Raw genomic sequence first — 27,348 nt, 5'->3', positions numbered from 1 at the left:
AGCATCAACAGTGATCGTTTTCGATGAGCAGCTGCGAAACTTCAGCTCTTCTAGAGATGGTTGTGACAGCATGCACAAATGCGTTGGCCAGTGGAAACAGAATCTCCCGACCGAAATTCAGGAAGGCAGGCGTTAAACCGGTAGGGCGGTTGGTTGACTGTATATTGTTCGCGTAGCGAACGCCATTTTAGGGATTTTCTTGCATCCCAGTCCTTGTGATTAGCGGCATGAGTAACAATAAGCACAGCCTCGGCGTTGGGATTCACGAATTCATTCCCCTCGTATTGACACTGCGACCATAAAGTATTTATTTAAAAAGTTTATTGATTAATTGTTACTAATTATTTAATAATTATGAATGCAAAAAAAATGTACCGGGTACTTCCATCATGAGGTTGCTAAAATAGTTTCATCCGCACGGAAGCCATCACTTTATTTAAATAGGTGTTACGTACAGCCCTAATATGCAAAATTACATTGACATTGACGCTGACATACCGATACGGAGGTTATGGGCGCGAAATTCAAGGAATGGAAGCTTGGCATTTCTTCGCTGTATTATTCTGCTTGTATTCCGCGAAATGAATGAAAATAGACGAAAACATAGGCGCCGACTACGGGGGGGGGGGGGGGGGGGAACCCGCCGTGGTTGCTTAGTGGCTATGGTGTTAGGCTGCTGAGCACAAGGTCGCGGGATCGAATCCCGGCCACGGCGGCCGCATTTCGATGGAGGAGAAAGCACTCGTGTACTTAGATTTAGGTGCACGTTAAAGAACCCCAGGTGGTCAAAATTTCCGGAGTCCTCCACTACGGCGTGTGCCTCATAATCAGAAAGTGGTTTTGGCACGTAAAACCCCATAATTTAATTTTTTTACGGGGGGAGACTCCGGGGCCCGAGCCCCCTCCGGAGTTCCCCGGGCGATGCCGAAGCCTCTCCCCCCCCCCCTCAAACACACACACACCTAAAGTTCCATTACCGCAGCTTTGTCACCCACATAATTTGAGGTTTCTTCTGACTTTCCTCGACCTTTCAATTTGAAACTTTACTGGGGCTAATAGGTTACTGCATCATTGTTGGCGCGGACGTGGGGTGCTTTTAATTCATACTTTCGCTTTATTTCTCCAAATCATGACAACAGGAGGACACGCGCATTAGAAGCACTAGCGGCGGCTGCCTCATCCGTATTTTTTCACTTCAACATTGTTCTAAATTTCCACTGTAAACAGCATGCACACACACTATATACTTAAGTATATATACACACAGGACAAAGTTTATTATATTTTTGAAAGAGATGGAGGTAGCCAATCAAAAATTATTTCTAAAGGTATAAATAGCCTATGTCTAGAGAATGAATATGTTGCTATATGTTCACCGTGCTTCAAATTGTCTTGCGCGCTTTTTTGACCGTGAAAAGACCTATAGATTTGAGTGACCCCTTCAGCAGTATCTTATGAATGGTGTGTGAAATGCACGTGAATGTTGTGTGTCCCAGTATTGCCTCTCTTTCCAGTAAGCAATGCTAACGACTCATTAAAAAATATTTCTAATAATTTACAACGTTTATTAGGGATGGATTCATCGTCAGGTGCATGCAAAGGTCGTGAATATATCTAGAGTGTCCCAATTACCTATCACGCACCAAGATTAAAAAAAAAAAGAGCAATAGTAATAGCAATAGCAATAGAAAACCTAGTGCATGTTGTTCACAGTACGGTGGAGTAGCTTCCAGTAATTGTTTTCGTTACTGAGATTTAATTAGGTTGTTGTAATTAATTATCTCACACGATACGTACTATCCTAATTATCAAGGTGTCAATGAGGCATGTGAAGGCACAGCTAAGGGACGGCTAACTGCGGTATTTTCAGCGACGTACTAATTGCGTACTAATTTTTTTCTGGTTGATAAACAATTCAACCCCGCGAGATATGGAGAATACCACGTGACTGCGCTCCCACCCGGATCATAAAACGGCGCCCTCGAACAGGTTCTCTCTGAGTTATCCTGAACGAAATAAAGGAAATAAAGAAAAAAATTGTGATCGAGCTAGTGCCTTATCTGCCGCGCCCCGGCCGAAGTAACGCGTCCCGTTTGGTGTCAGTTGGAAACAAACTCAGATAGCTTTTGTCTTAGCGTAGATAAAATGCACGCATTTTTTTTTTTGCCGCGAAACCTATCACCACAAAAGAGAATTGACAACGTCAGTGCAAAAGTTTAAAGGTGCATTGTGTTTCGTCCCAGTTGCCATGTGTTTCTCTAATGAGCAGAAGGTAAACATGATCCTTGCCTTGGGATCTGGAAATGGTAACAAGGGAAAGGCCGCAAATATATATATCAGCCATAGAAGTGTGGCGGTAGACCAAACGCATCGACTATCATAAGAAATTATGAATAACCTCAGACAAACGGGCAGCTTCAAGAAGCAGCGGTGGAGGACTCCATCTTTGAGTCCTAGCCTACGCACCGATTTTCTAGCATTTATGGCCTCAAACACTCATGCCATCGGGCGGGACGTGGCCGCCCAGGTATCAATTTCCGGGTCATCAGTTTGGAGGATTCGAAATGACCGCCTTTCACCCTTACCACCTTAACCAGCACCAATGCTTAGAAGATATGGACCTGTAGAATCGTCTAGGTTTCTCTAATTGGGTCCTCACAAAAGCCAATGAGTCTCCGGACCTTTTGAGCAAAATCATGTTCACAGATGAAGCCAACTATCGCAGAAACGCCTAGGTAAATTGGCATAATACACGCTATTGGAGAGACTCCAATCTACATTGGGTAAAGTGCAGTTTGCGCCAGTACCAGTGGTCGCTCAATGTGTGGTTGGGAATTTACGCCGGTGCTATAATCGGTCCCATCTTCTTCGATTACACACTCAAAAAACTGGACAGAGTTACGTGAACGAAATCCTTGAAGGAGTGGTGGATGAGTTTCTCAGCGAAGTCTCGCTGTCACGGCTTCCACATCTGTGGTATCAGCAAGAGGGGGCGTCAGCATACAGCAGCAGCCGAGCACGAAACTGTCCGGATGCGACTTTTCATGCGCAATAGATTGGAAGGCGCGGGCCTGTAAATTGGCCGGCTAGGCCACCTGACCTCTATCCGGTCGATTTCTTTCTTTGGTGTTATGTGAAAAGTCGTGCTTACATGATCGAGACGGACGTCAGATTAGTTCAAGGCAAGGATAACGGATGTCTGCCATAGAATTCCGGCGTCGGTCATCAAGAAAGACACTGAATACGTGATAAAACGGGCACAGTACTGCGTAGCTGTAAAAGGAGACCTATTCGGACATGCCCTCTAGGCTGATGCTTAATGGAGCTTACGAATTCGTAGATAATAAGGGCACACTGAAATCTGCTGTTTTTATTTGATGCAGACATCCGGATTTCCAATTCGGCTCATTTAGAAGTGGTATATTTACTTTCTTGAGCGCATCGGTTTTGCCTTATCTCTACACGTTAGCCGCTTCCCGGTCTGTTTATTTCGCTTTTATTTTTTGACACGAATCTGTTTTTGCAACAGGTGTACACTTTCATGAAAAATAAAACGGTCACTTTAGTTTGGCTTTGGTCTGAAGCAAGTTTCTGGCGCGATATATAGCTTCGCGCGCGCTCTTTTGATGTGCTGGGAGCAATGCCGGGATTTTTAAACATTCTATGGCAATTCCATTCCTTTTAGCATTTCGTGCTTGGTCAGAGCAGCGCTTCGGCCGCGTTATCAAGGGGCTTTTATTATCAATGTGATCAGTCGGCCTTGAGAGACACCGCATTTAGATGTCATTTTGGGGTGCCTACAAATGCCTCATTGACATTTTGAAAATTAGGACAGTACTTCTCGAATTAGATAATGAATTGCAATTACTGAATTAAATCTCAGTAACGAAAGAATTACTGGCGGCTACTCCACTGTACTGGAAACAATATGCACTATATATATATAGTGTTCTTCGAGTAAAGCAATTCCTCTTTCCGTAAGTCTCGGTGCATGATAGTTGGGGAACACTGTATAATTCACTCAGTAACCGAAATGAGACCAAGCCGGATTCACACGAAATCAGAATCAACAGCGGTCATGCGCAGCAGCGCTTATAGTCGGATTCACAAGAGAGAGAGAGAGAGAGAGAGAGAGAGAGAGAGAGAGAGAGAGAGAGAGAGAGGCTGCAGTTTCGCCGGAAAGGCGAAGGAGTATTAGTGAACCAAGTATGCAACAATTACCCGAAGGAAGATTACACCACCGAGAGGAGTCAGGCTGTGAAATTGCACTGTCTCCTGCTATAAGGTGTCGTATATACTCATATAACGGCGTCACTTCAGCGCTCAATTCTTCGCGATCACACGAAGTTTCTTCAAGTGCAAGAAATTTACACACACACACACACACACACACACACACACACACACACACACACACACACACACACACACACACACACAGATATATATATATATATATATATATATATATATATATATATATATATATATATATATATATGGAGTTCGGAAAGCTGGTCGGAAAATTGCCTCCCCCCCCCCCCCCGGACGGAAGAAGGAAAACTCTCCGCCTGTGGACGAAAAAGAATAATCCACCAGTCTGGCCTTACTTAATGTTGTTCCTTAGTGTTCCTCAGAGTAAAAAAAAAAAAAACATTTTGTGACTTAGTCTGAGTTTTGCTCACTTTACCGATCATGGACACCTTGTAACGCCAGCGTAAGGATACCGAGAATGGTTTCGGTGAGTCTACAGCAAACGTTGAAGAGTGAACGTACGATCGGTCTCGTTCACGCACGTTTGTGTGCCGATTGCGCAGTTCTCCTCTGCATGTCAAAAGAAAAAAATTGCAGTTGTTCCGATTGAAACTGCATTCGGTAGACAATTTTGTTACGCGTGCGCACACGACAGCAACGTCTCGCTGAATTTTGCGAGCCGAGAAATCGCGGGTGCTTTCCGATGCTTTCCTACACCCGATGCTTTCCACACCGATGCAGTCCTACTCCCGTTTTCTCGATGCCAGCGCCCTGGGTGTCACAGTGGTCGTGCGCGCCGAGTAGCATGCCACCGGCGAACGAGCGGCAGCCGCCTGCCAGCGTCACGTGGCCCGACGTCACCGTGCGGCGGCGTCGAGCGGCGCGGCGGCGACTGGCGTCCCGGCACAGCCGCACTCGTGGCCTGCTGCTGGCAAGCGCCAGCTATTGCTGCCGCCGCAACGTGATCGGCCACCCGTGGGTTTATCAGGCGCGGCTAGCGCGCCCATATCGCTCGCTTGGCGCGGTGCGCGCGGCTTCGTGTACCGCTGCGGGCCCAGGCTGAGCGCCGCTGGCGTCGGGCGCCCCACGCACAGCGGCTACTCCGAGCGCCCGTGTTGAGCTCCGCACGTGGACACCACCGCAGCCGTGTTGACATCGCAGACGCCGCGTCCTCAGGGATTACCGCGGCCGTGACCGAGGAGGAAGGCCTCCGAAGCGTCAAGCCGCGGCCAGGTGAGGTCGAGGAGGAGTTGGGCTCGATACCCTGATGTGACCAAGTCCCGCAGAAAAGTAAGAACGGCAAAAGCAGAAGAGATACGCTGGGCGTGCGCTCGTGTGCAGCGTACCTCTTGTTCTTTGTCCATAATTGCGGCGACTCGCTAAAAGCGGATTCACCAATGTCGCACTCAAATTTTGGGGCGTTGATCGCAGCCTCGGATGTGTTCGAGAATTGCCGTCACCACCACTGCTTGTCACCGTGGCTCGGGGCATCCCGTGAGAACATCGCCGCGAGCCACGGTTATCGCAGCGGCCCGCAAACAGCTCCTCCGAAAGAAAAAAAAAATGGCCGCAAAAAAGCGCGCGTTCCGTGCTTTTTTCCCGATGAAAACAAACTCAATTTCATGTTGCCAACAGCAGCAGGGCTAAGGCTTTTAAATACGGCGTCCGAATAACGGACCGTGTGACTCGGCTTTTCGGTCTCCGGGTGATACTATATCTCGCTTGATGCGCGTACCATAGCTGCAGGGCCGTCACTTAGGTACCGTGATTCTGGGAATTCACTGTAATCAGTATGTTAACGCATGAATGCTTCAAGTTTGTTTTCTTCCGTCTTTTCTTTTTCGCTACATGATCGATCCAGTGTCGAGACAATTTGAGCTCACTGTCATGTGATTCGATTATTGGTCTGCCGCCAGGATAGGTAAAGCCCTTGAAGCCTATGCCTTAGAAACATTGCATGAGCGCAGGACGTATGTACCAGACGCATAGGCTGTCACCCGTCATTGCACTTGAGCTGAAGTCGTTTTCGACAAAGGCAGCACGAGATTAACTCCACAAAGTAGAACGTAACGCTTTCGCTACTCTGTTTGAATGAGACCTTCAAGTTCTGATTCGAGCGCGGCAAACTTACTGCAAAGCCCGTGCATAGTGGGATTTTTGTATCTGCTGGAGCGAATTTTCAGTTGTATGTAGTTCAGGAAGCTGTTTATTATTCGATTACTGTACTAATTATTTTTTTTCTCTAACAGCATTTTGTTTTTCCTGCGAATGTACTGCTCTCCATAGCCAGAAATAAAAGTGATGACGTTGCTCTGAATTTCCTTGATTCGAACGTTGTTTGGGCTTTATGGGGTTAAGAAATATCAGCTTACTGGCCATGAAATGCAAAACTCGACGCCCGCATACTTAATATATTTAAACTCATCGCGTTAAAGCTGTCGGCTGCACGTTGAGAACAACCGTTAGCAACAGTCACACGAATGTCAGTCAGTCTGTCAGTCTGAACTCTACTTTGTCTGTTTGGTGTGTTCTCTTAAGTTTCACACCGTCTTTTTCTTCATTTTTTTAAAAGCAGATAACGTGTGGCGTTATAGACTTAGCAAACTGATTCGAATCTAAGGTGTCAAAAGACACTTTTCCGCGCTCCATGTCATAAGCAGTTCGGTGTCAGGCAACCGCACTTGTCGGTTATCTCCGGCAGCGCGAGCCACCGAGCGTTACCTCCAGTGGTGATGCACGTAAACATTCTTGCAATAATAATTAATCGACACGGGGCTGCTGTCCACTCGCACGTGCCTACGAGAACTGCAGAAACGAGGCTTGAAAGCCACAGTGAACGCCGAGAATATTAAACGCGCATTTTATAAAACGCCAGTAGCTCTTCTCCCGTCCTCTTTGCTGTGGCCTCTGGACAGCATTACGTGCGCGAAAGTTGCGAGTTCAGGCTTCAAATATCTCCGGTCTGCAGCAAATAGAAGTAAACAGCGCGAAACGTCTAGTATCGGAAATCTGCCGCTCGGGGCACAGCGTATCGACAAATCCATCCTACATGTCTCTGTCAATATAGCTGCAGGCGTAGTATTGGATATTCTCGCAGCGTTTCGCGCTACCTGTGTTTCTGGCAGTCCTAGCGCCGGAGGGCGCTGATAAAAAAGAAATATCGTGAATGACGTCGTTGATGCTGACTTGCGAGTAGCATTGACGATGCTGCGTGCGCTGGTGGAGAGCGGGAGTGAAATGCGGCGGCACATGGCCAGGTACAATGAACTTGCTGCAGACGTCGCGTTGTACTGTTTGTTCTGACCTTCTCATCTGTGATTTCGTACTTTTTTTTTGTTAAACGACGTGCTTCATGAGACAACAGTTCTATTCCAACGTTTCTGGTGTGACACGCACTTTTCAATACACCCAACTGCTCAGTTCGCCTGTGCCGCAGTCACTCGCTACAGCCGCGCCTGCGGATAATACACATGTGTAGGACCCCCGCCGTGCGATAGATTGATCTCGAACGCTTGTTGTGTAATTGGCAGCAGTTTGTCCATTGCAGCATGTCGGTGTGATGACAATTTTCTTTCTAGCTGTTCAACATCGCTTTGCAGCTGTTCAACACCGTTCTATTACGGATCGTTAGATGTGATATGCCTAGCAAAGTCAACTGTGCAGCGATATACAGGGTCTCCCAGCTAACTTTAGCCAGAGTTAAAAAAATATGCAAATGTCACGTAACTGGACAGAACAAAAGTAATATTGTTTGCCGTCACTTGGAGATGCTCAAACTATATTTTTCATTCCTCCTGATTAGATGATTAGTCTTGATTGATTAATCAACTTCTCGAATATTATAATTAGATGAAAAGTGTCAATGAGAAAATTGTAGACGGAAATGAAAAACTCCCGATACAGCCTTCTGCTGCTCAACACGTGTTGCATAAGTGAAAGAAGCCCGCGAATACACGCAAAGTTCCTCGAGCGGCCTGTCGCGCGGCAATTGTGCGCTCGCTGCCTACTTTTCCTCGAAATTACAAAGAAATGAAAGAAGTTTGCTTTATGGGCTTAAATATTTTGTCGAATAAAGCATATCAGGCATAGAAAGCGCACCTGAATTGAGAAAAAAAATAAACATTTGTGCTTCGCATTGTTGCTGCTAGCCTCGCCATTTCACAGCTGTCAGAGGCAGAGATGCATAACGTATTGCCTCATCAGTAAGCTTAATCATTATGAATGTTTCGGTGGTGTATTTTTTGCTCGTTCGTTTGGTGCAACCCATGCGTGAGCTGAAGCAGGCTAAGTGGAATTTTGAAGCACCGTTAGGGCAGGTTATTGGATTTTCGATAGATGTACGTAAAAAAGAAATAAAAAGTCGTATACTGTAAGACACTTCTGCTGTTACAGTGGCGCATTATTATGTGTACTGGAGTAAGAATATGCAAATTCGAACATTTCTACCTTAAGAATGCATCCCTTTCTATGTGTTACTCAATTTAAGCAGGTTTTCGTAAAAGAACGTTACTGTTTCTATAGCAGAACCAGCGACGAGATGTTTTTCCTACAACGTGCTTCAAAACAGCAGACGAAACTGATTTTTTTTTCTCCCGCACATCGATAGTAGCAATTACTTGTATTAGCCGTAAAAAAAAAAAAAAGAGAAGAAGAAAACGAGGTGGCTGATGGCTGGGGTTTGGGTGCATCATAGCTTTTCCAGCGTGTCCCGTTGAACCCGCCTCCTCGTGGTGATATCACGTTACTTTTCGGTAAACGATTTAACAACAGCCAAAATGTCTTAGTGATATACGCTGCTTCAATATCAAGGACAAGTTGCGTCAGCCTCTGCGCTGAACTTGCAAAATGTTCTGTTCAGGCGATGAGCAAGATGGGAAACCTTTTGCAAGGAAGCTTGCGTGCATCCGTGAGAGGGCGGCTATCATTAAGTGCTTGCCCCATGGCTTCAGTGAACCACACATAAAAGGTTAAAGGGATATCAAATGTACTTGCTAAGCCAAATAGGCCGAGTAAGTGGTGAAAGAAAAAAACAAATTATGGAGCATTCTATTTGCTATCATCTGAAGTATTCACCAGGTGCTCTAAGTATATAATTGTATGCTATACACAACAGCATTCAGACATGGTAGAACAACAGCGCTGAAACACGGACAGACGGAAGAAACATAGGGCCGTCGCTGTCCTGTGTTCTTCCGTCTGTTCGTGTTTCAGCGCCGTTTTTCTAACATGGATGCATTCGAACGAGCTCGCCTTCAGAACCTTTCAAGCCTTCGCACGACCACTTGGCGACTTCAGGGAACCGCGCTGCTACTGATGGCCTTTCGTGCATCCTTGCTTGTCTTGTATGTAGCTGATGGTACGCTTATGTGATGAGTGATAACAAAGACGATGTCGGGGTGCAGGCGTACTTCGTGGAGCCGACATTGCGTGGGTACACAGCATTTCTCAGTCGTGTGGCACGGCCCACGTATATATATATTTCGGCCGTCCTCGACTGCGCTTCCGTTTCCTTGGCATCCATGCCATTCTATAGCTCTAATGATCCACCGGCGATATCGGACCCACGCAATACAAGGCCTGCCCAGCACCATTTCTTTCTCTCCTAATGTCAGCCAGATGGTGGTGGTGGTGGTGGTGGTGAATTGTAGCAACAGGCGGGTTTAGCCTGGCGAACAAGGCGGGCAATTGCTCCGCCCGAGCGTCTCGCACAATACCGCTGAAGGATTTCACCATATGTCCATCAAACCGGTCTCTCTTAAGAAATCGATGAGGAGATGTGAAGTTTCTACTATTGGCCGTACCAATTTGTTCTCTGGTACACACCGCTGTCTTCCCGTCTCTCAACATTACACCTAACATTTCTCGTTCTGTCGCTTTTTGCGCAGTCCTTAACCTGTTCTCGAGCTTTGTTAACCTCCAAGTTTCTGCCCGATATGTTAGCACCGGTAGGATGGAATGATTCCACGCATTTATTTTCAATAACAGCGGTAAGCTCCCAGTCAGGATTTGGTAATGCCAGCCGTATGCACTCTAACCGATTTTTATTCTTCTGTAAACTTCCTTCTCGTGAGTAGGGTCTCGGCTGTCTAATTGGCCTAGATAAACGTACTCCTGCACAGACCGTAGAGGCTGACTGGAAATCATGAATTCTTGTTCCCCTGCCAGGCTAGTTAACATTGCCTTTGTCTTCAGCATATTAATCTTCAATCCTATTCTTACACTTTCCCGGCTAAGGTCCTCAATCACTTGTTGTCATTCATACCCAGTTTTGCTGAACAGGACAATGTAATCTGTAAACAGAAGGTTGTTGAGATATTCGCCGTTGATCCTCACTCTTAAGCCTTTCCAGTTTAATGGCTTGAATACAATTCCTCTAAGCATGGAGTGACTAGCATTGGAGAGATCGTATCTCCTTGCCTGACCCCTTTCTTGATAGGTCATTTTGTACTTTCCTTGTGGATAAGCAAGGTAGCTGTGAAATTTTTGTAGATATTTCCCAAGATATTCACGTGTGCCTCCGGTACTCCTTGATTACGCAATTTCTCCATGACTTCTGTTACTCTACTAAATCAAGTGCCTTTTCATAATCTAGGAAAGCCATATAGGGAGGTTTACTGTACTCCGCAGATTTCTCCATTACTTGATTGATGACATGGACGTGATCCATTGCACAATATCCCTTCTTGAAGCCAGCCTGTTCTCTTGGTTGATTGAAGTGTTAACCTGTTTCTACGATGGGGGCGAAATGCGAAAACACCCGTGTGCTTAGATTTAGGTGCACGTTAAAGAACCCCAGGTGGTCAAAATTTCCGGAGTCCTCCACTACGGCGTGCCTCATAATCAGAAAGTGGTTTTGGCACGTAAAACCCCAAATATTATTATTATTAACCTGTTTCTATTGGAAATTATCTTAGGGAATGCTGAAAGCAAGCTAAGGGCCCTATAACTATTCAGTTCTTTCCCGTCTTCTTTCTTACGGATTAGTATAATGTTGGCATTCTTCCAGCTGTCTGGTACACTTGAGTCATGAAGTATTGCATATAAAGGGCTACAAGCTTTTAAGCACGATATCTCCTCCATCTTTAATTAAATCGACTGCTATTCCACCTTACCCTTCCACTTTCTGCCGGGACATGTCTTGCAAGGCCCTTCTAACTTCATTACTAGTTCTAAAGATAACCTCTGTATTACGTAGTTCGTAGCGCGCATTGTTGGGCACATTGCTATGCGTATTGAAGTAAGGTCTCGGGCGCAAATTAAGACGCAGTCAAACCTTTCACTGGACTGGAATGCCCGTCCTGACCAGCATCAGCGTTGTCTTTGTCTCATTTTGAGCTGGGAGCGAATTCAAGCGGAGTTGAACAGGTCGTGCAACGTGAACTGAAACGCAGTCAAGGATGGTAATCAATTTACACGGATGGGGTGCAGAAGTTTGCAGGCATAGGATGAGATCGGCTGTTCGCACGCAGAGCAAGGGTGACTATAAGGATAAGGCGGTTTGGATAAGAGTCTTTCGTCCTGCAGTGCGCTGACATTCGTTTGATAATGAAGATGATGACGATAGTCCTTGTGTCGCTTACTATAAGTAGTTCGGACGAATACATATGTGTGCCTTCTACGTACAGCTGGCATCTCTATAGCGGAACCGTGAATAGTAATGGCGGTAACAGTGGTACACCCTCGCCGCCACCCCGAGCTACAGGCGGGTTTAGCCAGACAATCTAGTATGAGAGTCGCCACGAACACAAAACGCGGACGAGTGTCACCAAGAGCGGCGGTGGCTTAGTGGGGCGCTCCGTTGATGAGCACAAAGCCACGGGCTGGCCGCGGCGGCTACATGTCGATGATTGCGAAATGACAAAAAAAAAAACGAAAAAAAGAAAGACTTGGGTACACAGGTTTAAGTGCACGTTAAAGAAACCTAGATAATCCAAATTAATATGTAGCCCTCTACTACGGCGTCTCTCATGGTTGTTGCTTTAGGACATTAAACACCATGAATCAACAATCACCGAGGAATCGTACGGGAAATTAGTCACGCAGGAAAGCGACGAGTAGGTACGTCGCTACCGAGCGATGCCGGTTCCTTTCGGAAACACCTAGCGAGGTGCCAGAAAGGTGTTTCAGCGCATTGAAAAACGTCGGGGTAGAGCGCGTCTGATGCGTAAGCTCTCGCAGATATTCCTATTCATCTCTGGAAAAGTAAAAGCTGAATACGGCGCACATAGGGGCGTTTTTGTTATACATGGGCCATATGTGCTGCGCTACAACCTCTCTCCATGCACACACGCACTCGTCTACAAACAAAAAACAAACAAGCAAGCAAGCAAGCAGACAAAGCGGTAGAATACATATTGTAGCGGCTATCTTCATCTTCGTCGCCGGTGTGGTTTATGGCGAAGGCGCTTAATGTGTCACTAACAAACATCAGCGATGACAGGACGTCGCGTCTGCCTTCTCCGGAAGAAACCTAGCAGCCGTAACGGACCCCGTCGGTCTACGAAATGGGGCATTACGTAGCGAGAACACCTAAAGCGATGACCGCTTTAGTGACCCGCAGATTGCAAAGCAGTACTTGATTGCCCTGTTAACACACGAAGCTGACCCAGCACGCCTAACGGACTCTTGGTCTCGGGCCAGCCAGCCTTCTCTCACTTGTTGGCATGACTCATTGTGCGAGCTGTCCTTGAAACTGCTTCGCCAAAAGCACAAACACACGCCTTGTCATAGAAACGAATGGACCTTTTTTGTTTGTTTTTCATTTCTGTCTGTACTGGCGAGTTAAAACTAACGTTAAATGATGTTTAACGATTTTAGGATCTCTTGTTCTCTGGGTTTGGAAGCCTGGGTTTGTAAGCATGGGCTTGGATGCCTTTGGGTCTGGATGTCCTGCGCAGCACGACGACAACGACAGCTTTCGAATCTTGTTGTAGAGTCTGAGAGTCGTGTAACATGCATCGCGTGTATTGTGGGCGCTAGCTAACCACATGCACTTGCAACGACCGCCTCTGGTCGCAGACAGAGCGCTTTGTCCGCATCCAAGTACTACTTAAAGGTTGCTGGATTCATACGTTGAAATCACAGCTTCTGCTTCTCTATATAGAATACCTCTGGGCAAGCAGACTTCGATGCCAGGAAATAATTGTAGGCTCCTCAATGCACTTGCCCAAAGTACCTAGAATGCAGAGGCTAGCGCGACCAACAGGGCAGACGCCTGCGGTGCAGACGACCGACTTTTCTTTCTTTTCTTTCTTTCTTTATTGGTTTATCACATATACATGTGATGGGAGGCGAAGGGAAAAGCCATTCAAGGATGGCTTGAGGGAGTCCTTCGCCCCCACGCTGGCAAAGACAACAGCAGAGGCACACACGTCCTGTTCACATGGTCGTAAACATTTACAAAACCATCATATTAAGCACAACATTGCCATAAAGCTTGACAAAACCATAAAATTAAACACATTAGTTACTGTCCTACGTAGGGCATCATGCGTTAACATACTTTACTTCACCTCAGCATCGAATGACAGCACATTTCATAACAATGTACGCTTAGTAATAGTGACATTGAAACAATATATTTAAATAGAAATCGTAAAAAGCTCTAGTGGTCAATGTTAGGCTAGAAAGAATGTGTACAAGTCAGATAATGTTGCTTCGCGAATATCGATTTGTTTTTTATTGAACTCATTTAGTAGACGTAGAAGTTTGTTTTGGAGCCTTTGCCGACCATAGCTAGTGTGACAATATGGAACATTCCATATTTCTGTTGTTCTAGTGGCATATGATGCTTCCTTCAAATGGAGATTCACCAAACCCATGAAGATAGAATTATGACAGTCATAGTTAAGGCGATATTCACGCAACAATTTATACTCATATGTGTCTTGTACTCTCACTATATTAAATTTTTAAAGAGCTCCACAGTAGAATGCCGGAGTGGCACATTCTCAATTATTCTCAAAATTCTTTTTTGCATTACTAATAGCCGCGAGAAATTCGATTGTGTTGTAGTCCCCCAGACCAAATGACAATAGTTTAGATAGGAAGCGAAGAGGGCGTTATAGATTAACAATTTTATTGACTTCGGAATTAAGTAGCGGTTTCTGTTCAGAATTCCCGTTATTGCACCTAACTTTTGTAATATCGCATTGATATGCTCATCCCACTGCAGTGATTCTGAAAAATGCACACCAAGTACTTTAATAGACCTAACTAGCTCTCTCTCTGAGCAGCGATAAACTAGGTTACGTACTACTGAAACCTTCCTGCCTATAGAATGAAACATCACAGCCTTTGTTTTATTTGTATTTATCTTTAATTGGTTATTATCTGCCCACGTGCTTAGTTCCTCTAAAATGGCATTACCTTTATGAAAAAGTTCGGCATCTGATGAAGACGAAACAAATATGCTATTGTAGTCGGCATAAATTACAGATTTACCTTCTGAAGATATATGGACTATGTCATTTATATATAAATTAAAAATCAAAGGCCCGAGAATGCTACCCTGCGGTACTCCTGAGATTATTTGCTTTCTGTCAGATACCATTTCATTCACTGACACAAACTGACGTCTTTCTGAAAGATAACTTTTCAGAAGCATCAGGGTAAGCCCACGAATGCCATAGTGACTTAATTTTTCAAATAAAATTTTATGATTGATTTAATCAAAGGCTTGCGTAAAATCAACAAAAACACCAAGAACCAATTGTTTTTGTTCAAATTTCTCCAATATATATTCTTTCTGGTCGAGAAGAGCTAGTTCTGTTGATCGATTTTTTATAAATCCGTACTGGCATTTCGTTATCACGTGCTTGTTGCAGAAAGGATATAGTCGATTATAGATTATTTTCTCGAAATCTTTAGAAAATACAGGCAGTATCGACACTGGTCTATAATTCGAGACGTCTTTTTTGTCTCCTTTCTTATATAAAGCCACTACACGAGCCACTTGCATTTTGGATGGAAAAACACCGGTTGAAATACATAAGTTGTATATATATATATATATATATATATATATATATATATATATATATATATATATATATATATATATATATATATATATATATATATATATATATATATATATATATATATATGTGTGTGTGTGTGTCAGCACAGAAGCAATTTTATTTATTACGTATTTTACTGGCCTTGCTTGCAGCCCATCAGCATCGCAACTTTGGCTGTTTTTTAACGCCAAGAAAACAGCACTAACTTCATGTTCTACTGTTGCTTCCAAAAAGAATGTATTTGCATTTTGAGGATCTAGAGCTGTGTAGGATGCACGTGGCCCAGTGTCAAAATCTCGCTGCACGAAGTAGTTGTTAAACACGTTGACCATACGGTCACCACTGACTGTTTCCCCACCGTGCAAGATTTCTGTCACCGCTTCCTTCCTGTCGCTGCGTCCTATAAGTGAATTCAACTTGTTCCATAATATATCTGTTCGTTTAGAACAGGAAGAAAATAGATGAAAGTAATACATTTCCTTTGATTTTTTAAGTTCTTTATCTAAGGCATTTCTAAACCGCTTAAATGCACTTAGGTCTACTTCTTTACGCGTACGCATAGACTTCTTAAATAAACGATCTTTTTTGTCAATCTTGTGCAAAAGCTCACGCGTCATCCATGGCTTCCGACAGCCTTTCACCCTTTCTAGTCGTTTGTAGATGAAGTGTTTTTTGTATACTGCCGAAAAACAACTCAAAAAAGTATCATAAGCCACATTGGCATCACTAGAATGAAAAATATTGTCCCAACACACGTTACTTATATCCAAATAGAAAGCATCCAGAGCCGTTTGCGAGACACGCTGGAAACCAGAAGCAACATCAGTGTCCACTCTTGGACTGTCGGTCTTAATACAGCAGCATATTGGCCTATGGTCGCTGATTGGGTACGAAAGCACTCCTGTTGTAACCAAGGACTTATAATAATTTGTTATAAACAAATAAATGATGGTCTGCGAGCACATGGTAACCCTTGTGGGAATATTTACTACGTTTGCACAGTTATAACATGAAAGCAAATTTTCGAACTCAAATTTTTTTACATTATCGCAATTCATATCTATGTTGCAGTCTCCGCCGATAACAACATTATACTGATTTTCATTTACAAATGTAAGCAAGTTATCTAAGAAAACAAGAAAAGAACGCATGTTGCCATCTGGAGGACGATAACAGGAAACAATGACGACATTGCTAAAGAGAACACACACTACTTCGTAATCAGCAGTTACACAAGAAAACTCTTCAACCAGAACTGATTTAAAAGAACTATTGACTAACAAAGAAACGCCTCCACCTCGTCGGGTTAGCCTACGCACAAAGAACGTTTTCATCTCGGGAATTTTTTACCCGCCGTGGTTGCTCAGTGGCTATGGTGTTGGGCTGCTGAGCACGAGGTCGCGGGATCGAATCCCGGCCACGGCGGCCGCATTTCGATGGGGGCGAAATGCGAAAACACCCGTGTGCTTAGATTTAGGTGCACGTTAAAGAACCCCAGGTGGTCAAAATTTCCGGAGTCCTCCACTACGGCGTGCCTCATAATCAGAAAGTGGTTTTGGCACGTAAAACCCCAAATATTATTATTATTATTATCTCGGGAATTTGAAAAACATCCAAGTCATCTGATTGCCAGGTTTCTGTTAACATAATAATATCAAAGCAGTAATTCATCCTCTTGAAAAGACATTCAAGTTCCGCGACCTTGTTTCCAATGGACTGCACATTTAAGTGAAAGCACCGAAGAAAACCACTGTGCTTGTTATCGAATTCTCGGACTAATTCAGTGAGTGTAATACAGCCTAAGGAATCCATTGCAAGTCGTGTAATGCGTTACACAAGCAGATACGCTGGCAAAATAGGTCAGTCGCACAGGGCAGTCAAGTCGTCCTCACCCCTGATGACTGCGACTGTGACTGATGACTGCGACTGATGACTGTCTGCGCGGGTCTCCCATCGGTTTACATGGCGCGTAGATGGCAGCCGCCGGGTCCGCTTCGATTCTGATTTGTTGAAAACTGTCCCGCTTGAACGGAAGAAAGCCAATCTCTTGGATGCATTGTCCTTTGACACTGCGACGCTGGCGTCGGCTTTCTTTTTCAATGACTCTTTGAGCTGTTCCAGCTAGCTGCCGATACGACGCCCAATCGTGCCTGATTGCATGGGCTGTCAGTGAGTCAACTCCTTCTTTTCGCTGATGGAGTACAGGACAGTGGACCTAGCTCTATATTGCGCTAACACATAATGCACCAGTGAGCCAGTGAAATAACGGGTTGCTCTGTAGGTGCGTCCGTTAAGTGTAAGCAAACTTGCCCATTGATAGGCATTATTGGCGACAAACCGCTCGGCGTCCGCGGCTCAGAATGCAGTGTGCGCAGCGAGCGAGCGAGAGAAAGAGAGAAATAAGAACGTATTTGTTATTGCTGTTGTTGTTGTTAAGCCGGGTGAGTAAATATTTACGCGTGGCACTAATGAGCTCGTTGTTGAGAGTGGGGTAAGTATTCTCCAAAATAAGCGCAGGCGCTATCGCATTGCTGAATTCGTATAAAGGTCGGCCGCGTATCGACGACCTGGACTGACACAGGTATCCTGCTGTGCAACGAGCAGCTGCTTTCTTATTCGGCTCACTGGACTGCTTTCCGCACAAAAGACAAGAACGGACTAGCAACTACATGCGTTATAACGCACACATATAGGATCTTGGAATGCGTAGACAGAAAGGTGACTATAAGATTCCTTTTACACGCGGGAAATCGTGCATGTATAGTTGAAGACGGGCTGCATTAGGTTTAGAGAGCACAGGCACACGACTGCTCCATTCACTGAGGAATTTGGCGGTGCACTGCGCATAGTACGGCTGCGATCCTACCGTCCAAGAAACCAAGACATTGGCTATTTGCTGTTGGAAGAAAGCACAATGAACCCTCGAAGCCGCCTTCAGTGGCGCTGGGAGAACCAGCTTTTAAATTCGTTGACGAAAACTATGCGTATAAAGCAGTCCTTGTCATGGCGGAAGTGCTGATGTGACTACATCTTATCTCTTATTATGCAGAGGTCTTCTCATTTATCATTGTGGCCCTTTGTATATTTGAAGTGCGCGTGCGAAGGATAAACAGCCGACAGTTTGCGCAGTTGTTCGCCCTTCTTGCAATTCGTGCGGAAACCAGCGCAGTAAATCGAATGATCTCGCACCAATTCTAACCTTATTTGACGGGTTATTGAGTTGCTTCCTAGCGAAAGCTGTGAGACGGGCTTTCATCATGCCCTCTGTACCCTCATTATTGTAATTCACAGAAAAAGAGAGAGAGAGAGAGAGAGAGAGAGAGAGAGAGAGAGAGAGAGAGAGAGAGTAATGGCAGGGCAGGAAGGTTAACCACACGCGTCGTCCGGATTGCTACCCTGCACCGGAGAAAAGGACAAAAGGTCTCCAATCGCGGAGAAACAAAAGAGTAACTGTAGAAAAGAATCTCGAACTACTCATTTCTGACTCTTTCAGTCTCGACACACAGCATACTTTCGAGTCGCATACAGGAAGCGCGTACTTGGAAAGGTGATTTATTAAAAATACTACGTTTCCACATTCTGAAGATGCCGGTTTGATTCATGTCGCAACGTACTTTGGAAACTCTTTTTGTGGCCTTTATGGAAGTTTCTCGGGCCGCAAAGTTGAGAAGACAACGGGCTGACCAGCAATATGTTTCTATTTTTTCAGAGGCAGCGCCATAGCATTGCTTTGACGGTGCATCTTGCTCATCCGCGCTGAACCACCTTTCTCTCGAGTGCACCTCGTACGAACTTTTCTTCGTGCATGAACTGTGCCAAAATTAAAACCACACAAAAAAAAAATGCGCAGAAACGAAAAGACGGGAGTGTCTGTGCCGTTCTATCTTCGTGTCTTAGGTTTCACGCTGTTGTTTAACTACGATTCGTTACGAGCTTTCGAAGTTTGCTGCTTTTCCAAACCTTTTCTTCGTTTTATGTTTACGCGGTGGTGGCCATCTTCACTATACAGTGTCTTCTCATATGCGCCGGAATTTCCATTGCCTAGGTTTTCCACTGCCTCCGCGCATTGCACACATACTGCGCAGCCTTTCGAAAGAGCGACGATGACTCATTTCTGCCAGGAGCAGTTGAGTGTAGCTTGTAGCCACTTCCTTTCTGGCTCGCATCAGCGCGTCATTTAGACTTGGAGCGAGTGCACCCATGTCGCGTGACAGCAGCAGTACGAAAGTTGAGCTGGTGTTATCTTCTCCGAGATTTCGGGGGTAACGTCGACTCCAAGTCGGGATTTGCTCGTGCTTAGACGCTGGGTTCCTGCAAGCCATTCATTCTACCTTTAGGGTCGCGATCCGAGTGCAGAGCCAGGTCGAACATTACATGAACGTACCGGAGCGCTGAGTGAGTTCTTACAACGCGGCGTCTTGTAACTGCTGGCTTCTTTCTCCTGAAACCACCGGTGTCGACTTTGCACAGCGAGTGTCTGTTCGTAAGGCCAAGCGAATCGGGGCCATGCGTATTCGTGCAGACGTCTGATGGCGGCTGTACGCATTTGCGACTAGAAACGGCCACTTCACATTTGCCAGTCCGGTCATATCATTTAGCGCACACTGTCGGTGCCTGTGACAGAGACAGGCAGTGTATTTTGCGAGACGCGCTGTTTCAGGGCATTCCTCGTCGTCGGTGGCGTTTGTGGTTCGGACGGTCCAAGCCTTCTCCAGACTCTCGGCGGGTATCAAATTTCTGCGCAGCAACTGTCGCCTTCTCCGAGTTAGAGACGGATGCGAATGTGGACGACCTTGCCAGACGAACGGCGGCGCCTGTCTCTTTGCCGGATATCCGGAAATGTTAACTACACGTGATAGCGCTCGAGCTACGGCGGTTGCGGCTTTCGCTTAGTGCGCTACCTGTCTGCGTATGCAACGAAGAACCATCCTCAGGAGGTCTGCCTTATAGGGCCCTTCCTTTTCGTATTTTATTTAACCAGAACTCGGAGAATACCGTTTCAGGTTTTCTTTTTTCAGATGATTAACGTAGAATTTTCATGGACACCGTTGGGCAACGCTCACTGCCACTTATTCAATTTTTTAGCGATAAAACAAACTGAAGTAATTAGAATGCACTTTTTGTGGATCGATATATTTCTTCTTCACTGTGAGTTACAAAACATTTCTGTTGAACTCTTCTGAGGTGTTTTCTTTTGTAATTTTTATTGTCTCCGTGAATATGTCTGCGTTCACATCATTTCCGTACCCCTCGACTTTCTGGGTGTACGGAACAGCGGAGCTGTCATATGACGCGAATAAACCGTTTTAGAGTACCGTTTGCGATCGTGGAGCGCACTACACTCATGGCAATCAGTTACGTATTTGTGCTCCAACATTTGTCTTTCAGCGTTTTACTCTTGTCAGGTCCTCCGGAACGTAACCCAAGGGCAGACCTCCTCACATTGCGGTACGCGCTTGCCAACCATTGGCCAACAAGCTTCCAAGAGTTCTTTAACGCCTTGGTCAACATCAGTGTTGGCAAACATTCAGTAATACTTCCCAGTAGCGTTAGCAACAACAATATGGCCAAGTGTGGGGCAGCCTCGGCCACGAAAACGAGCGACAGCGTTGGCAAACACAAGCGACCATTTTTTTTGCTTAGTATACATTTTTTTGTACACTTTGCGACGTGCTCTGAAGGCTCAGTGAAAGTTTTGTTTTGTGCTGTTTTACTGCGGGGGAGGAGACACTATTCGTGCCACGTGCAATGAAGGCGTAATTATATTTATTGTTTTAATTTCATCCACTCTTGCTACCTGCGGCGCGTACTTTATAATTCAACAGTTCGCTGGAAATCTCCTTAAATAGTTCATCGCCTTGATCTGAGCTTTGTAAAATATATCGCGTTTCGTCGTTGTCCCATTTGGTGCACATGCAGTGAAAAGTACTGAAAGTTTTATTTGCGAATATCTTCTGACTATTCGATACCAGTGAAGCGAATGGTCTGGATTGATCGTCTTTATCGATTACTGTTGAAAGCTTGCCGATAGATTTCTCTAGCCTAACACTGTAAAGCTGTTCAGAGCGTGGAAACAGTGGTATCGACACTCTCAACAGCTACATGCACTCGAAAAAGCGGCTGAAACGCATCACTCAGCAAGACCTTGTTTTGTGTATTCGCTCTTATTCTTTCTGCGATCTATAGCCTGTTTACAATTATTCGAGAAATAATTCCATAAATGTCGCAGCAGTTCGCGTCCGAAGGTGGCCTTCTGGCAAGAGTAAGGTTTACCCCGTGTTTAGGAGGGAGAAGTGCAAAAAAATCCACAGAAATCGGGTTGGAATGTTATAGAAATCATCTATGTAAATGTCCTCGCAGTATGTAGATATGTTATTTGAACATACTTAGGTCGTCCATAAGAATTTTTAGTAGGATCAGCCAGTCTTCCAATTTCTATTTGCCATGACGGCTTTATGTACATTTTAAGCACACACTGCCGACTGTTTTGGTCAGGTACCAATGAGATCGCCTGTTTCTAAGGGCATTCTTACAAACCTGTTACTTGACCGTGCACCCTTAAAGTGTCAGAAACAGCCTTTTCGCCTTCGTAAGGTTTTGATGTTACGTTTGCTATAATAAACTGTCATAGGCTAGTCCACTGATCCCATATATTTACAGTTACGAGCTTTTCGAAAGATTCGTAGACGTTGAATCGATATTGATTCCGTAAGAATTAATGGTACGGAAAATGCGCGAAATCTTTGGACTACATGTGGTATTGTTCGGAGAGGATTCTTACCGTGCTTAAAAAGCACTTAATTTACCGCATCATTGCTGTAGAAAATATTGCATGTAAGATGTCATAGAGTGGTTCGTACTAACATGTAACGATAGCTGTACTTTAAACTCAGTCAGTGTTATTTCAGCAGTCTTGGATTGTTTCAATACCGTCTTTTACAAATTTGTTATAAAACGTCTTACTGTACAACGTCTGCAAGAATTATTCGTTCTTCCACATGTTATTCCTTGTGTGCTAATGCATTGTATGGAAGATATAAATGCTGACACAATCTGGCTTTCTTAATGTGCGAATGTCAGCATTAGCAGCGGGAGTATCGTCATTGTCCTGCTGTGGGTACTGAATTATAAGTAGCACATTAGTACAATCGGTGATGTAGTAAATGTTTCCCTGTTTATCTGCAAACACCTCTCGTATAGTTCGTTGTTTAACGATCTGCTAGTTCTAAACGCTTTCAGCTCACTTTGCATTTGCTAGATTTCATTCTTGGTGTTATCAGTGCGTTCTATATTGTGTGAGGCGTTGTTTTCAAGTCGACTCGACAAAATTCTCTTAAGAAAGGTCATCGTAAATTATGCGGTCGCGACCTTTCCCACTTGGTAACAGCATATACTTTGCGCTAGCAGAAAACTCGTGAAAGCTGTCCACCGACACCGAAGGTAATTCAGAAAATGCTATCTTGCTGCATTTGGCATGCGTCTGGTTGCAATCAACATCCTCCAGCAAACTGAATAACGCGAACGTCCATTGCTGCAAAACACGGTCTTCATGCAATTAAGCTGGCAGCGAGAGAAAATACGGAGCGACTGAAACGATGTTATTGCGAAACTATGGCGTATGTAGTTTCGGATTCGTGGTCGCTCCTTTCGATAAGGATGTCTTCCGTTTCTCAACCCTTTTCATCCACGTTGCAACAGAACTGCTTATTGTCCTACTTGGTGCTTGCTAAAATACATATGCATCTTCCTTTTGTGTGTATTTTAACTTGCGGCAAAAAACATGTCTTTTATCATCCATGTTGTCCGGCATACTGCGCAGAGAGGCTGGAGTGCTATTCTGGACATCGGTGAATGCCGCCATATTGTCGAATTCGCCGTCTGATCAGCTCTTGTTGGCCCAGAGGGCTGCTACTGCCTCTTTGATTGGGTGAAAATGCCGCTATTACAGAATTTGACAATGTGTCGGAATTATAGTGTCCAGACTAGTACCCCGGGCCCTGGTGGCGACTCGGAGATAACTGATTAGCAGCCGCCGCGGGCACTGTGACGTATCGTCTGCGCATACAGCTGCTCATTCAACCGCTCTACGTACAACCAAGGGCATGAGTACATCTATCTTGGCGTTTCACTTGCTTGTTTGGGAGGTTTTCTTGCTTGGTTCGATGTAGAAGAAATAGGTAAGCGCACGTGCTTGCTACCCAGGTTGTTTTAAGCGATACAACAAGCGGCAGCTTTGTTTTACTGCTTAAATGCTACGAACGTTGGTTGCTACGCAACCAACGTACGTAGCATTTTTCCAAAGCGTACCGAACTGTGCTCATATCTACAAGATAGTAACTCGGACATAGTAACGTTTACTGAAACGTGGCTGCTCCCAAATGTAACAGGTGACGAAACCTTACCTGATTCCTGCGATTTTGTTGTTTATCGGAATGACAGACTTAACAAAAGGGTTGGCGCGGTAATAATAGCCATAAAAAATTATACTTCCTCTTTTTGTGTTAACATTTTATCACCCCTAGAAATTGTATGGGTTTGCATCACGTCTTGATCATTTAAATTCCTTCCCGGAATCTATTACCGACCAACCAATATTTCAGACGCTTTCGTGACCGATATGCGTGCCAACCTGAGAGATGGGATAAACTTCCCAGATGCCGAAATCTTTTTATGCGGTGATTTCAATTGCCCAAATATTAAATGGAGTACCTTAACTGCACCGGCTTGTGACTCGATTTTTTTTTTGAACTAAACTTACACTTTTCCTTAACTACTTCACGAACGTACGCGTAGTCTTAGCATATTATATTTGGTTCTCACGTCGGCTCCCGACAATGTAAGGGCGATCATCCTCACAGACGGTTTCAGTGGTCACAAACTATTTCATTTCACCGTAAAAATGCCCTCTCGCCAACGCAGCGTAACGTCCAAACACATCTTTGATTATAACAGGGCAAACTACGATGCAATTAACCTTGGGTTGCGGAACTTCTGCGATTGTTTGCTCCAATCGTGTTCCCAGTGATCTGTTAATTAAAATTGGCGTCAGTTTAAAGAGAAATTAACTCAATGGATGAACACTTGTATGCCTCGCATATATTTCCGTGCTAGCTCATCCAAACCGTGGTGCCACAGGAATTTTTGTACTTTAATAAACAAGAAAAGTGACTTGAAAACAGCTAAACAACTCTGAACACCAGCATCATGGAAAAAACACAGAAACGCTGACAAAAAATATTGTGCCGTCCTCCGAAAAGCAAGACAAGTTCATGCCACAAGATCCACAGTCCCTTCTTAAACACAATCCCCCAAAATTTTGGAAAACAATTTCGCCTGCTCAAACGTCTGCATGTTTTCCTCCGGTTGGTGAGGCTGGTGACCCTATCGCCCGAAGTGAACGCCCTCCGACTTTTAACAACTTTTTTACCAATATGTTCATGAAGGAAGACTATTGCAATATTCCATCGGCACCTGATTATGACTTTGCCTATATGAGCCCCCCCCCCCCCCCCATAGACGTTACTGTTAAGGCATTGCATCATTGATTATTAATTTAAAAGGAACTAGTTCGTGTGGTGTCGATGGGATTAACTCAAAAATTCTTAAACATGCCATGGCTCAGTCCAGCGTCATACTCAGTCATATCTTTCGACAATCTCTTTCTACAGGTGAGATATACCATGCGAGTGTAAAATTGGAAAAATAATTGCAATTTTCAAATCTGGCGGTCGAACTAACGTTGCTATCGCCCAATATCACTGACCCACATATCTTGCAAACTTCTCGAACATATCATTGCATCTAACATGGCGCTACATTTAGAAAGCAATGGTTTCTTTTTGCAACGGTTATCATATGAGACACAACTATTTGAGTTTACTATGGAACTACTTCTGCGAATGCACGAAAATCTTCAAATAGACTGTTTATTCCTCGACTTTGCTAAAGCCTTCGATCGCGTTCCACATTGTCATCTAATCGCAAAGCTATCTTCTTTTCGCCTCGATTCCTTAACAATTTCTTGAGTAATCTTATTCTTTCGTAAACAGCTCACTTCAGTTGATAATTATTCGTCTTCCCTTAATGATGTATCATCTGGCGTACCCTAATCGTCCCATTATTGCTTCTAATCCATATTGATGACTTACCATTAAACATCACCTCGGCAATCATATTGTTCGCCGACGATTGTATTCTTTATCACAAAATCCGCTCTATTAACGGCCATATAGCTATCCAGTGAGATTTCTACCGCATTACTACCTAGTGCTCATCATTGCAAATGTCCCTTAACACTTATAAATGTCGATTAATGACATTTAGCCGCAAACGATCGATGCAATTCTCTATATACTTGTTCACTTAATAACAGTCCAGTCATCCTTGCGTCATCATATAAGTACCTCGGTGTTCATTTTTCTACCTAATCTCTCATTGGCAACCCACATAGAAAATATCGCTCCTAAAGCTAACCGCACATTAGCTTATTTAAAGCGCAACCTCAGAGGCGTGCCACCCACTTCGACTCGGCAACTCACTTATCAAACATTTGTTCGCCCTCAACTTGAACGCGCATCTTCCATTTGGTCACCTCATCAAGAACACCTCATTCATTCCCTTCAACGCGTACAAAATCGTGCCGCTCGTTTGGTTGCACGAGACTACAGCCGGAATTGCAGCATAACTAACATTAAGACATCGTTGTCCCTACCGTCCTCAGATTCTCGCAGAACAATCGCACTTATTCGCCTCTTCCATAAACTTGTTTATAGCCATCATCCATTTACCCTACCTCTTACACAGCCGAATCGCACATCGTACCGATTGCATAATCACCTCAGTTTCAAACGTCTCTCGGGAAAAAAACACCGCATTCAAGTCATCAGTCTTGCCATGTGCAATCAACTATTGGAATGGTCTTCCGTACAACATTGTTCACATCTCTGGCCCCGTTATCTTCAACGAAAAGTATACAGAGTTTTGCTTTGGAAGTGGTTTTCTTTTTCGTTCCATTTTCCAGTTTGTTTGTATATTTGCTATTGTATAACGACGTTCAAATAACAATGTTCGAACTGCTTTTGTTCGCACCCAAATTTGTAAACCCCCCTCACATAATACTAAAGTTGGAGCACGTGAGGTACTTAAATAAATAAATAAATAAATAAATAAATAAATAAATAAATAAATAAATAAATAAGTCAAAGTAACGAGGATTTGAGTTCGTTAGCGTTGAGTGTTATTAACAAATCGCCACACCATTACATTTTCGCAATGCCATCGTCACGCTTCTTGGAAGACGTGTTTTATCAGCGGTGTTACTCGCGGCGCGATAAGCAAGGCTATCACTTCTACTGAGATGCGGTTATTGCAAGACGCTCTTCGTGAGAAATGCACCGCGCGTGCTTGTGCACGTAATGTAAGTCAACTCGAGCGGTTGAGGGAACCGCTGATGCACTAGGGGCTTCCAAATTATGGAGTTAATTGTCTCGCTGGGCGTCCAGCCCAAGTATGTTATGGAAAGGTGCTCTGCCTGCGCACTGAAAGCTACAAAGTTGTGCGAGTTTTCGAACAGCACGGCGTGATTTTCGAAAATTCTCACTGTAAATGATGCCTACGGTGACTGAAGATAGGAAGTCATGGTTCGAAGGTTAAAAAAGCAAAGAAAAAGGTTTGCGCTTCGGACGCTCGCGCTGACCTATTGTTCGCAGACCGAGATAACGAACAATGGCTCCGTTTGCGTGCGTCACAGATAATCTTGTTTGCACTTATCCTACTAGAAGAGATGTTAGCGTAAGGTATGTCAACGTAAGTCTGTTGTTTCGCAGCTGTGGGTTGGGTAAGCGTGTCATCGAAAAAAAAAATAAATAAAATAGAGACGTGTGAACGCTGTCACTTTCAGCTTTTATCGCAACACTAAGTAGTTCCTACGAAAGAAAAAAAAAGCCATGTAGATCTTACAAATTGTGACATTCAGTGCGAATCATTTATTTGCAGGCCCGGAACAGATATGCGATACTGCCTGAGATGATTTTTCTTCAGTGATTATCAGGTTGCCAACATTACCGAGCACGTC

At 44.4% G+C, this 27,348-nt stretch overlaps 1 protein-coding gene across 4 annotated transcripts in view; it reads left to right on the top strand.

Annotated features, from left to right (window-relative positions):
• Positions 1 to 5,160: 5,160 nt before the first annotated feature.
• The window catches only part of LOC142561297 (uncharacterized), a 146,882-nt gene continuing 124,694 nt past the window's right edge, over positions 5,161 to 27,348 (top strand). For 3 of the 4 annotated variants that reach the window (XM_075673442.1, XM_075673439.1, XM_075673436.1), the window contains exon 1: positions 5,161 to 5,487. The gene's annotated coding sequence lies outside the window, so the exon portion shown is untranslated. Of the gene's footprint in view, positions 5,488 to 5,525; positions 5,545 to 27,348 lie in introns of those variants that run through there. The other variant, XM_075673438.1, reaches the window with a different exon arrangement.

Source organism: Dermacentor variabilis, chromosome 1 (genome assembly GCF_050947875.1).
Source record: "Dermacentor variabilis isolate Ectoservices chromosome 1, ASM5094787v1, whole genome shotgun sequence".
NCBI lineage: Eukaryota > Metazoa > Arthropoda > Arachnida > Ixodida > Ixodidae > Dermacentor > Dermacentor variabilis.
This window is presented reverse-complemented; position numbering and strand designations above follow the sequence as displayed.